This window comes from Adiantum capillus-veneris, chromosome 14, assembly GCF_014529385.1.
Source record: "Adiantum capillus-veneris isolate H3 chromosome 14, ASM1452938v2, whole genome shotgun sequence".
In the NCBI taxonomy this organism is placed as follows: Eukaryota; Viridiplantae; Streptophyta; class Polypodiopsida; order Polypodiales; family Pteridaceae; genus Adiantum; species Adiantum capillus-veneris.
This window is the reverse complement of record NC_140944.1, coordinates 109747460-109757601: the sequence shown is the minus strand read 5'-3', so window position 1 is coordinate 109757601 and position 10142 is coordinate 109747460.

Below are 10142 nucleotides of genomic sequence, written 5' to 3'. Positions count from 1 at the left end.
ACTAGTGAGAAGGTTGACTCGATTATCTTGGCTTGTTCCACCGCATGCCTCCTGGATGAAGTTTCTGGCGACAAATAAACATAAATGTTAGAAAATAGTGTGAAGTAAGAATGCATCATGCAAGTAAAGACCAAATCACCTTGTGGCTGTAACTCATCGTTTGCGTGCTCCTTCGGAATGTGCAAGAGTTTCAATGGATGAATACGGACATTTGCGTTCCCTTGCACCAAGGGGTGTTTCTTTCAAGTATGTGATGTTGTTGGTAAGCTTCTGGATGTGGGACTCCTTTTCTTGCATTTGTTGTTCAAGACTTTTAATTACCCTCTCCGAAGAGGCAACACTCTCTTGTAATGCCGTCATCTTGAGGTGAAGAGCTTGACATTCGTGCATCCACATATGCAAAAAAGCACCTGCACCCATACACAGCCGCTTGCAATAGCTTAACAAGCCTGCTTCTCCCCTCCCAAGAAATTGAAGAAATGTGGAAAGGCTATTAAATAGTGGATGGAAGCGGCTTATAGGATCGTAAGGGTACAAATGGCCATCCACCCAAATGTCAACATTGGTCTCACAAGCGGTGCGACGTTCCTGTGATGACCTTTGATCACCCTCACTAGTGGTCTTCGGTGCAAATGCCGTGGGTAAGCGAATATGTATGCTTTTGGTGTGCGGAGTACGTAGTAGTGGAAGCAAACCATTTGTGACGTCCGTGAGTACCATGGAAGCTGTTGCGTGAGGAAGAAAATGATGAAAAGATAGAGGGGGAAGGGTAGAGAGGCCGAGCAGGATGGGAGGAGAGAAGGAGGGAGGGGGGGGGAGGGAGAGATTGGGGAGGAGGAGGAAGGTAGGGGTAGAGAGGGAGAGGAGAGGGAGAGGGAGAGAGGAGGGAGGAGGGAGGAGGAGGAGAGAACAAAATGTTTATTACTTTTTGGGGGAAAAGATTTTTGAAAAAATGGACTTTCTAAGCTTCTGGGTTAAAAAATGGGTCAAAAAATGATTTTTGGATATCTATATATGTTGGGAGGGAGTTTTAAGTAAAAAAAAAATAAAAATGATTTTTTTTAAAAAAAGTCAAATTTTGACTCTTTTTGACCCACGGAATTGCTGATGTGGACACATCCCTATGCTTCCTTCACTTTAAAAAAAGCTAGAGAGAGAAAGCAACCCTTTAGGTCCACATCCTACATTCGTCTAAAAAAATGGCTAGAAAAGCCTACTCAAAACTACCTTATTCAATGCCCTTGCCCCCTAAATCCCACACAACATTAGCCTTAATCCCTAAAAATTAGGATTCCTTACAAGGCCCATGCAAGGTTCATGTTTCTCCTAATGGGATGGGAAAGAGAATTTTGAAGCCTGAGTTGCGGAAGACAATTTTAGCTTCTGATGTGTTTGAAAAATGGGGTCTTGATGCTATTGGACCCTTACATATGACTAACAAGAGAAATGCTTACATTTTGTCAAGATGGGCAGAAGCCAAAGCTGTCAAATAGATTACTAGTAAGGAGATGGGAAAGTTTGTTTATGAGTACATATGTTGCAAATTTGGTGTGACACTAGAGCTACTTTCGGATAGAGGACCAAGATTTAGAGGAGAGCTGTTTGATTTCTTATGCGAAAAGCTCAATATATAGCATAGGTACAGTTCTCCCTATTATCCACAATGCAATGGTCTTAATGAACGCTTCAATGGAGAGTTGGTAAAGATCTTGACAAAGATGAATCAGACACATGGGAAGACTTGGGATTCATAGTTGCCTTATGTGTTATGGGCCTATTGAACTGCTATCAAAACGAGCACAATATTTTTTCCTTACCACTTGGTTTATGACAAGGAAGCTTTATTGCCAATTGAAGTGGAAATTCCTGCTCTCAAGTTGTTGTCATTGGAAGATGAGGAGCAAATAAATGCGTGGCAGAAAAGGTTATTGGATTTACAATGCTTGCAATTGGATAGAGTTTTAACTTTGGGTTACTATGAGGAAGTGTCAAGGAAGGCTCGGCTAAAAGCCAATGAATGCGTAGAGGATAAGAAAATTGAAAAGGGTGATTTGGGTTGCGATACAATAGTAAGTTGGACAATACCTTTCAGAAGAAGTTTCAAATCAAATGGGAAGGTCCTTTTACTGTTGTGAATAAATTTGAAAATGGCACATATCAGTTGACAGACTTATATGGTGCACATCATAAATATCGTGTCAACGGTTATGGATTAAAGAGATATCTGGCACGTTTGATGACAATTGTGACTAATGAAATGCTATCAGTAGAAGGAGACAATGTTGAGACATCTGAGGACGTAAATGAGGTTTCCGGGGATGAAATGAAGTAGTTGTTCAACCTAGGGACCTCTGCTTGTCATGAATGACGAAGCAGGCCACGGGGGGTTGGCAAGCTATGTTAGGCATTTTTTGGATAAGCATGAAGTCACTAGGTCATGCCAGAAAGCTTGCCCACTAGCCTCATGTATATATGTGTACATAGCCCTGCAAGTTTTGGAAGTGGCCTTGTAAAAATTCATGTACAAAGGTGTGATTTTTTACCAAGCTTGAATGCTGATATTTTAGGTTGTTTGAGACTCCAAAATATGGTTTTTAATAAGTGTTTTCAGCCGTGCTTTATAGCTTGTGAATCGGACTTGTACATCATGAGTTATGAGCATCCGAAGCGGGCGGTCTCAACTTAGAAGGTGATTGCGAGTGCATGCGAGAAGGGCAACTAGGCCAACTTGGGGGTCTAAGATTAGAAATACTGAAGTTTTATATTTTTGGAGATAGCCGAGATGATGGGCTTTGAGCCGTGTGTTACGGTGCATCATTCGATGACCGGAGCAGCAAGGTATGCCTCGGGGAAAATTGTCCGAGAAGTCCCCTCATGCTTTGGGAGAAGTTGGAAATTTTTGGGGAAGTTGGGGAGGTGGGAGGATGGTGCCAAGTGGCAATGGAGTAATCCCACATGGGGGGGAGAAAATGGAAATTGGAGGGTATAAGGGGGGGAGTGGGTACCCCCTAATGTTGTATCAAAGGGGCAAATGGAGCTTCTCTTGCCTTGCTAATGGGGCTCGTGGGTGTTGGGGGAGAGAGGGGGCGCCCGCACTTGGCCTTCTTTTTGGTCCCTGGACATTTGCCCCCACCCCATTCCTTGGTCAAATGGTCACCGACAGCTCATTTTTCACCCAAAAAAGGCCAAAATTGAACCAATTAAAAGGTGCCCAGGGAGAGAACCATGTCGGCTAAGAGGAGATAGAAAACCCTTTGGGATGAGAGCCAAAAAAATCCCCTTTTTAATAGCTGCAATTCTCTGCACACCCTTTTTCCTAACAGAGACTAGCTTTTTTGGAGCTTTTGGGAGAGACCCCATCTTCGAAAGCTTGTAACTCTCTCGTTTGTTGTCGGAATCAAGCATATGGATACATTACAGAGGTCTACACAACACGAGATTTTTCTTTATAATCTTGGTTTTCAACAATTTTAATCATGGTTTGGGTTAGGGTTGTTTCCCGCCCAACTTTACAGGTGTTTGACATAGGTGTTTTCCGCAGCTTAATAGCGTTTCCTTCCGACGGTGTGGTGTGTGAAAGACTATAGAGGTTCTTGTTTTCCTTCTTGTTTGCACGCTAACAACGTGAACACACAAAGGAGGAGATAACAGAGTTAGAGCAAAAGCACTTCTTAGCTTGAACCTCAAAGAATAAGGATTTTTAGGTCAAATGGACCTTTTATAAGAGTTTGATCCATTCACACATGGGCGCCCACAATGACCGATCGTTACAAAACTACTATAAAAATAAGATAAGTGGTGTGCCTCTCATTGGCAATCACCTACACACCTATTGGACCGACAAACCCGACCCACGACTCAATAAAATAAAAATAAGGCGTCCATTGAAGGTGATAGGGTGTTCGTGAGGGTTAACACAAGGGTCGGATTCCTTGTACTAGTGTACTAGGTGGGTATATAAATATCCTTGAAGTCTTTCATTTTTCACCATCATTGTCGCTGCACAATATGAGAGCTATAATCCTTAATTGGGTGAAAATAGCTTTTGGATGCATAAGGGGGCTACAATCCTTGATTGGGTAAACTAGTCCTCAATTGTGTTGAAGATTTCATTACGTTGTTTTATGCATTGGTTTATATAGGGAGTGCATTATGTATTATGAAATATTGTTAGTGCATGACATGCTCAATCATAGATATTATTGCTTTCGTGTGTGTTGTGTAAATAATTATCATTGTTTCAGTGTCAAAGTTGATTATTCTTCGTAGCATTTGAAAATAGATGTGTCTTATTATTTGTAAATCGAAGAGGATGTATAAATAATCATCATAATTATAATTGCATTGACCTATTCATAGCATTTTTGTATTCATAATTTCGTGTAGAGAGTGCATTGCAATGTGTATGTTTTCTCACAACATTCGTGATTGATATGTGGATTGATTAGAGTGCATTGCAAATCTCATACTGCAAAAATTTGATTACTTTCTTAGTGAATGTTTTTCTAATATATATTGAAACGAAGAAAAATGTTTTTAAAACTCACCATCTAGTTCTTATGCCTTCAGTATTAAATTGAAAGCAATGGAGCAAAATGTCGGCACAAGTGTTATGAAGAAGGCAAAGAATAAAAAAGCCCCTGGAAAAGAGCGGGATTATGCTCACAACATATGCGGTCGATATATGGAGTGGCAATGTAAATTTTGCTTCACTACAAAATCAGGCAGTGTACCACGTATTAGGGACCATTTTTTGGGTAGCATTAAAAATAATTGTAAGAAATGTGAATATCCTCATGCATCTGTAATTGCAAAGTGTTTTGAGAGAAGAGCTCGCCAAAAAGTGTGGCAAGAGACAACCAATACATAGCTCTGTTATGGATGCAACTCAAGAGTAGTCAGATACTTTTCACCATCCTTTCTTTATCTCCGCTGTCGTGCAGCTCCGCTCCCATGCTAAGAAAGATACCAAGAAGATGCACATCGAGCTTAATTGAAGCTTACCTGATGAATGATCAGTGTTCAGGGCTTGTTAACAAGCTAGTTTTACGATTAATGTATGCCAGATGCGGCTTTAAAGGGGTTTTTGTTGATGAGGATATGTGCTCTCATCTTATTGTGCACTGTGCGTGAGTGTTGGACTCTTCGACACTCCATTGATTGTAACTTAATAGACTTCGACTCTTATGCTCATCTCATCCAGCATGAGCAAAATGACTTAGATATGCTCAACTACTCTTCCAGCTTGAGCCTAAGCCTAATAACTACGACTCTTAGCACATAGTTTAATATGACTTGAAGCTTTGGGACTAATGCTTTGCTCATTTTATGGTTCAGTAGTCCGACTTTGACTATGCCAAAGAGTGTTTTTTGCACCCCGGTGACTTGAATTTTCACATTCTTGAGCTTACTACAAACATTTCTTCAGGTAAAAGTAAGCTTGAATCCTCAAAAAGAGGATAAGTGAAGGACCAAGTTGGCATTGAAGGTTTTGTTTGCCATACCTGTTTTATCTTCTTTGAATCTGCATTCACGTTGGTTGGGTTGTCCTTCTTTCACTGTGAAAACTCCATTATCTATTTGATTATCCGATTAGGCTTGTTGATAGGAGTCTTTGATGTTGTTGTAGGCCTCTGCTCACTGTCGGCATCTGGCTTTTGACTAGGAGCATTGGAAGACTTAGAGATCCAAACCTCTTGATGACCTTTATATCTCGTTTGTTGACTTTGTTGAGCTCTAGGTCTTGTTGAGCTCCTGAGATCTTCATGCTGGTTTGGTGTAGTTGCAATTGGCTTATGGTTGACTGGTAGCCAAGTCTTTGTATAGGCTATATAGAATCCTTGTCCAAGAGGAAGATTCTCTGAGATCCGTCTTTGTTCTGTATCCTCTGTGGTAGACTTTAGCATCTTTCGATGTTGTTCTATTGTGTACCTACTGCTTAGGTATCCTAGGATATTGTGGAAGTTGATACCCAATAGGCCTTCTTTCTTGGGAGGGTCTTGAAGCTACTTCGTATGCCCTTACCTGAGGTTTTGGTATCCATATCTGTCTGTTACCTCTATAGTACTCCTACTCCTTTAAGCTCCATTGTGATGCTATCCATCCCATGTGTTTGTCTTTCTGTGTTGATTTCACGTCTTTCAATCCAAACCAGATCGTTGACTTTGTCTAAATTTCTTGGAACAAACACTTGTTTGACTTTCCTTTGGTTCCTTGAGTACTTTGGCTAATATACCTTTGATTTGTTGGGTGGCTCTTTAGAGGTTTTAGTTGGGTCAACAATTGACTTAAAGTTTTTAAAGCCTTACTTGCTTGAAGAAGCTGATCCATGAGGGTTCTTTGATGTAGAGGCATATGTTGTCACTCCTTTTTTGCTAATTGGTGGAAGTTCCAGTTTAGCCTTACCTTTGTTTGCAAGATTTTTCTTTGATTCCTATGACTTTTGCAACTCTGAATCTAGCATTAATGATATCTGTATCTGCTGCTTGCTATCTCTTGTAAAAGAGAGTATTAGCATTTTATCTTCTTTGTAGGCCTTGTGTTGATCTAACCACGCATGTCCAAGGATGAAATCTGCATGAATTTCTTTTGAAGGCTTCACCTGAAAATTTGTCTGCTCTTCATGATCTTGGATGCTAAGGGTAGCAACCATTTCTTCTTGACTTGTATGCATACCTAGCATTGTTTTTCTATCATGCTTGCATGGAGTGATCTCTACAATGCTCTATATGTTGTCTGAAACCATATTGCACTTTGCATCTTTATTCAATAGAGCATTGCATATGACACTTGCTCCTTTTGTACAACTGAGAACTACAATTATTCTCAGTGGAGGTTCTATTGAATATCTTTTTTCTGATTTTGATATGGTCTCATCTTGATCTAATTGTGTCTCTATGGAGGGTGACACTACAAGAGGTACTTCACATTAGCGACACTCGTAGTGCGACGCTCAAAAGTGAAAATCCACGGTGAGCGTCGCTATGGGCGTTGCTATAGGCATCGCTATTTTCTTTGTTGCATAGCGACGCCTATAAGGGCGTCCATAGCGATGCCGACAAGGGTAAAAAATAAATCGAGAGCACCAGAAAATCAGATCTCAGATTTGAGCTTTCGGTGCTCAAGCAAAAGAGGTAACCCGCACTCTCTCTCTCTCTTTCTTCCCCCCCCCCCCCCCCCCACACACACACACACACACACACACACACACACACACACACACACACGAGGAGAGGAAGGAAAGACAGGTAGGCTCCTTCCCTCTCCTTTCTCTCATGTTTCATTCCCCTCTTTCTCTCTCTCTTCCTCTCTCTCTCTCTCTGACACACACATTGAGAGAGAGAGAGAGAGAGAGAGAGAGAGAGAGAGAGAGAGAGAGAGAGAGCACATGCATAAACAAAAAATACATACACACACACATGCATAAACAAAGAATGCACACACACACACATTGAGAGAGCAAGAGAGAGAGAGAGAGAGAGAGAGAGAGAGAGAGAGAGAGAGAGAGAGAGAGAGAGAGAGAGAGAGAGGAGAAAACAAAGAGAAAGAGAAAGAGAAAGAGAGAAAGAATAAAAAACCAAAGAGAGAGAGGGGGAGAAGACCAAAAGAGAGAGGTAAGGGGAGAAAACAAAGAGAGAGAGATCAGGTTAAGATTTAAATTAAATTTAATATTAGGTTAGATTACATTTAGATTTATGTTTATGTTGAGTTTAAGATTATGTTAGATTTAGATTTACGTTAGATCAAGATTAGGTTAGATTTAAAATTAGGGCAAGATTTAAGATTAGCTAGCTATGTTAGATTTAAGTTAGATTACATTTAGGTTTAGGATTTAAGATTGGATTAGATTTAGGTTTATGTTGAGTTTAAGGTTAGATTAGATTTAAATTTAAGATTAAGATGAGATTTAAGATTAACTAGATTAAATTTAGATTACATTTATGTTTAAGTTAGATTTAAGATTAAATTTAGATTACATTTATGTTTAAGTTAGATTTAAGATTAAATTAGATTTAGGTTTATTTTGAGTTTAAGATTATATTAGATCTAGATTTATGTTTGATTTAACATTAGATTAGATTTAGGCTAGATTTTAGTGCATGTCAATGAAAGCTTTGCCCAAAGAGCAAACACTAGTTACACAACAATATGTATATTCCCATTAGAATCTGACACCTATTAACTCACACACAAACCATATTCAATTAGCCGTTGAGGGCGAGCTTTTTGAAATGGGGCCTCTAAACCCAAACCAATGGGCCTACCCTCACAAAATGTTCGTAAAGAGGTACGCACACTACTTGGGGCACCACCTTCTTTTGGGAGTGGAGAAGGAAACCAATCAAAATAACACTTGCACTCACCCACTCAAGCAACACACTTTGAAAACCCCCTTACTCTATATACACTTTGGACACTTGAACACCATCAACAATTATGCAACCCAATGCCGTGCATCAAAATGAAATATGCAATTTGTGGAATAGCAATCACCTTCTCCCCATAATAATACCCATAATACATCCAAACTCTTCCTCTCTCAAGCACTCATCAAAAAATCATGCGCACAAGACTTGCCTCTCAAACACACAAGAGAATCACTTACATCAAACTAACACACTTTGCATAGAGAGCTCATCTCCATCTATGCAATGCCGTGACACAAATAAAATCACCATGAGAGGTAGCCACATGCATATGTAATGAAACAAAAGAGATTTGGAGTGAGAAATTTCTTTAGACCAATTGAATAAGTGTGGAGAAACAAACCAATGGTAAATTGAGAATAGAACACTTACTTGATTTCTCGCACACCTTTTAAGGGGAGGACAGACTCTGGCTAACCATCACGAATTGCGACACTTGAAAGTTTTGAAGATGATTTCATGATCATTAACATAACCATGAGAGAGATCATGATGTATTTACAAGTTATTGAGGTGCTACAAATGATTTATTGGGTTGATGGAGTAAGAGATTGTAGAATGGAAAGAGTGGAGAATAGAGTTGCACTTCCTCCAAAGAGGAGGGTTAGGAGGGAGGATGTGAAAGAGGGAGAGTTGGGGTTTTCTCTACTATTGATCAAGAAACAACATGAATTTGAAAATATAGGTGTGTGTCCTTGAGTCTCTCCAAGGGGGGCTATTTATAGTTGTGTAGGAGTGGGATTATGCTACACTTAATTAGAGTAAGTGATTAGACCTAATTAAGTGTCCTTTGACCACTCATTGAATATTGGACATAAAAAGGACTATTTATTCACCAAAAATATCATTTTAGACCGTGAAGGCTCCATAGGGGTGCATAATGTAGGTGGGCCCCACCATGAGGCCCTACGGGTAGCTCCTCAACTTGTATGTCTTGGCATTTAGAAAGCATCTTTAGGTTGGTTCCATCACATGCAAGTGACCTTGAACACTCATTGCTCTTCTAGAAGATGAGTAGGGGAAAAATAAGATCTCACCCTCTTGATTTACTTGATTTACAGTTCCCTTTTGCTGCGAATCTGACAGATTTACACTATTTTGACCATAACTTTTTACCTGTAGCTCGGAATGACATGCTTCAAAAGGAAAAATTGACCTTCTCAACATGTTTGATATGAATTTGGACTATTCTTCACGCCCATGCACCAAGGAATTCGGTTTGGAAGGTCCACACTAGGCTAGGGAACCTTTTGCTTCCAAGTCTTCTTGTATGGGCCCTTTGCTTGTATGCATCCAAGGGGAATCATGCTTTTTGAAAAGGTTATGATGCTTAAACAAATAGAGGAGGGCCCAATATTATTTGCTTGTGAAAAGAATATACAATTGGAGTCTTTTTGAAAGGAGAGAAACTATATGTATATTCTTAAGAGATATTGGGCCACCTATGTAGGGGGCATAGAAGACTTGTAGAGAGGGACCATAATCTTTGGTAAAGACAAGTGGAGAGTTGATTTCCATGGGAATTTATCTATATGGGGTGGAAGATGGATATATTATTTTTCTACTACTAATTCATAAGAGGTAAGAAAGTTTGGGGGTATATAGTTGGTTCTTGTATGCTTATTCTATTTACAAAGCAAAAAAGAAAAGGGTGGTAATATAAATATATGACTAAGGTGACATTTTTGGGAAGAGTATAATGTATGTGTCGCCACA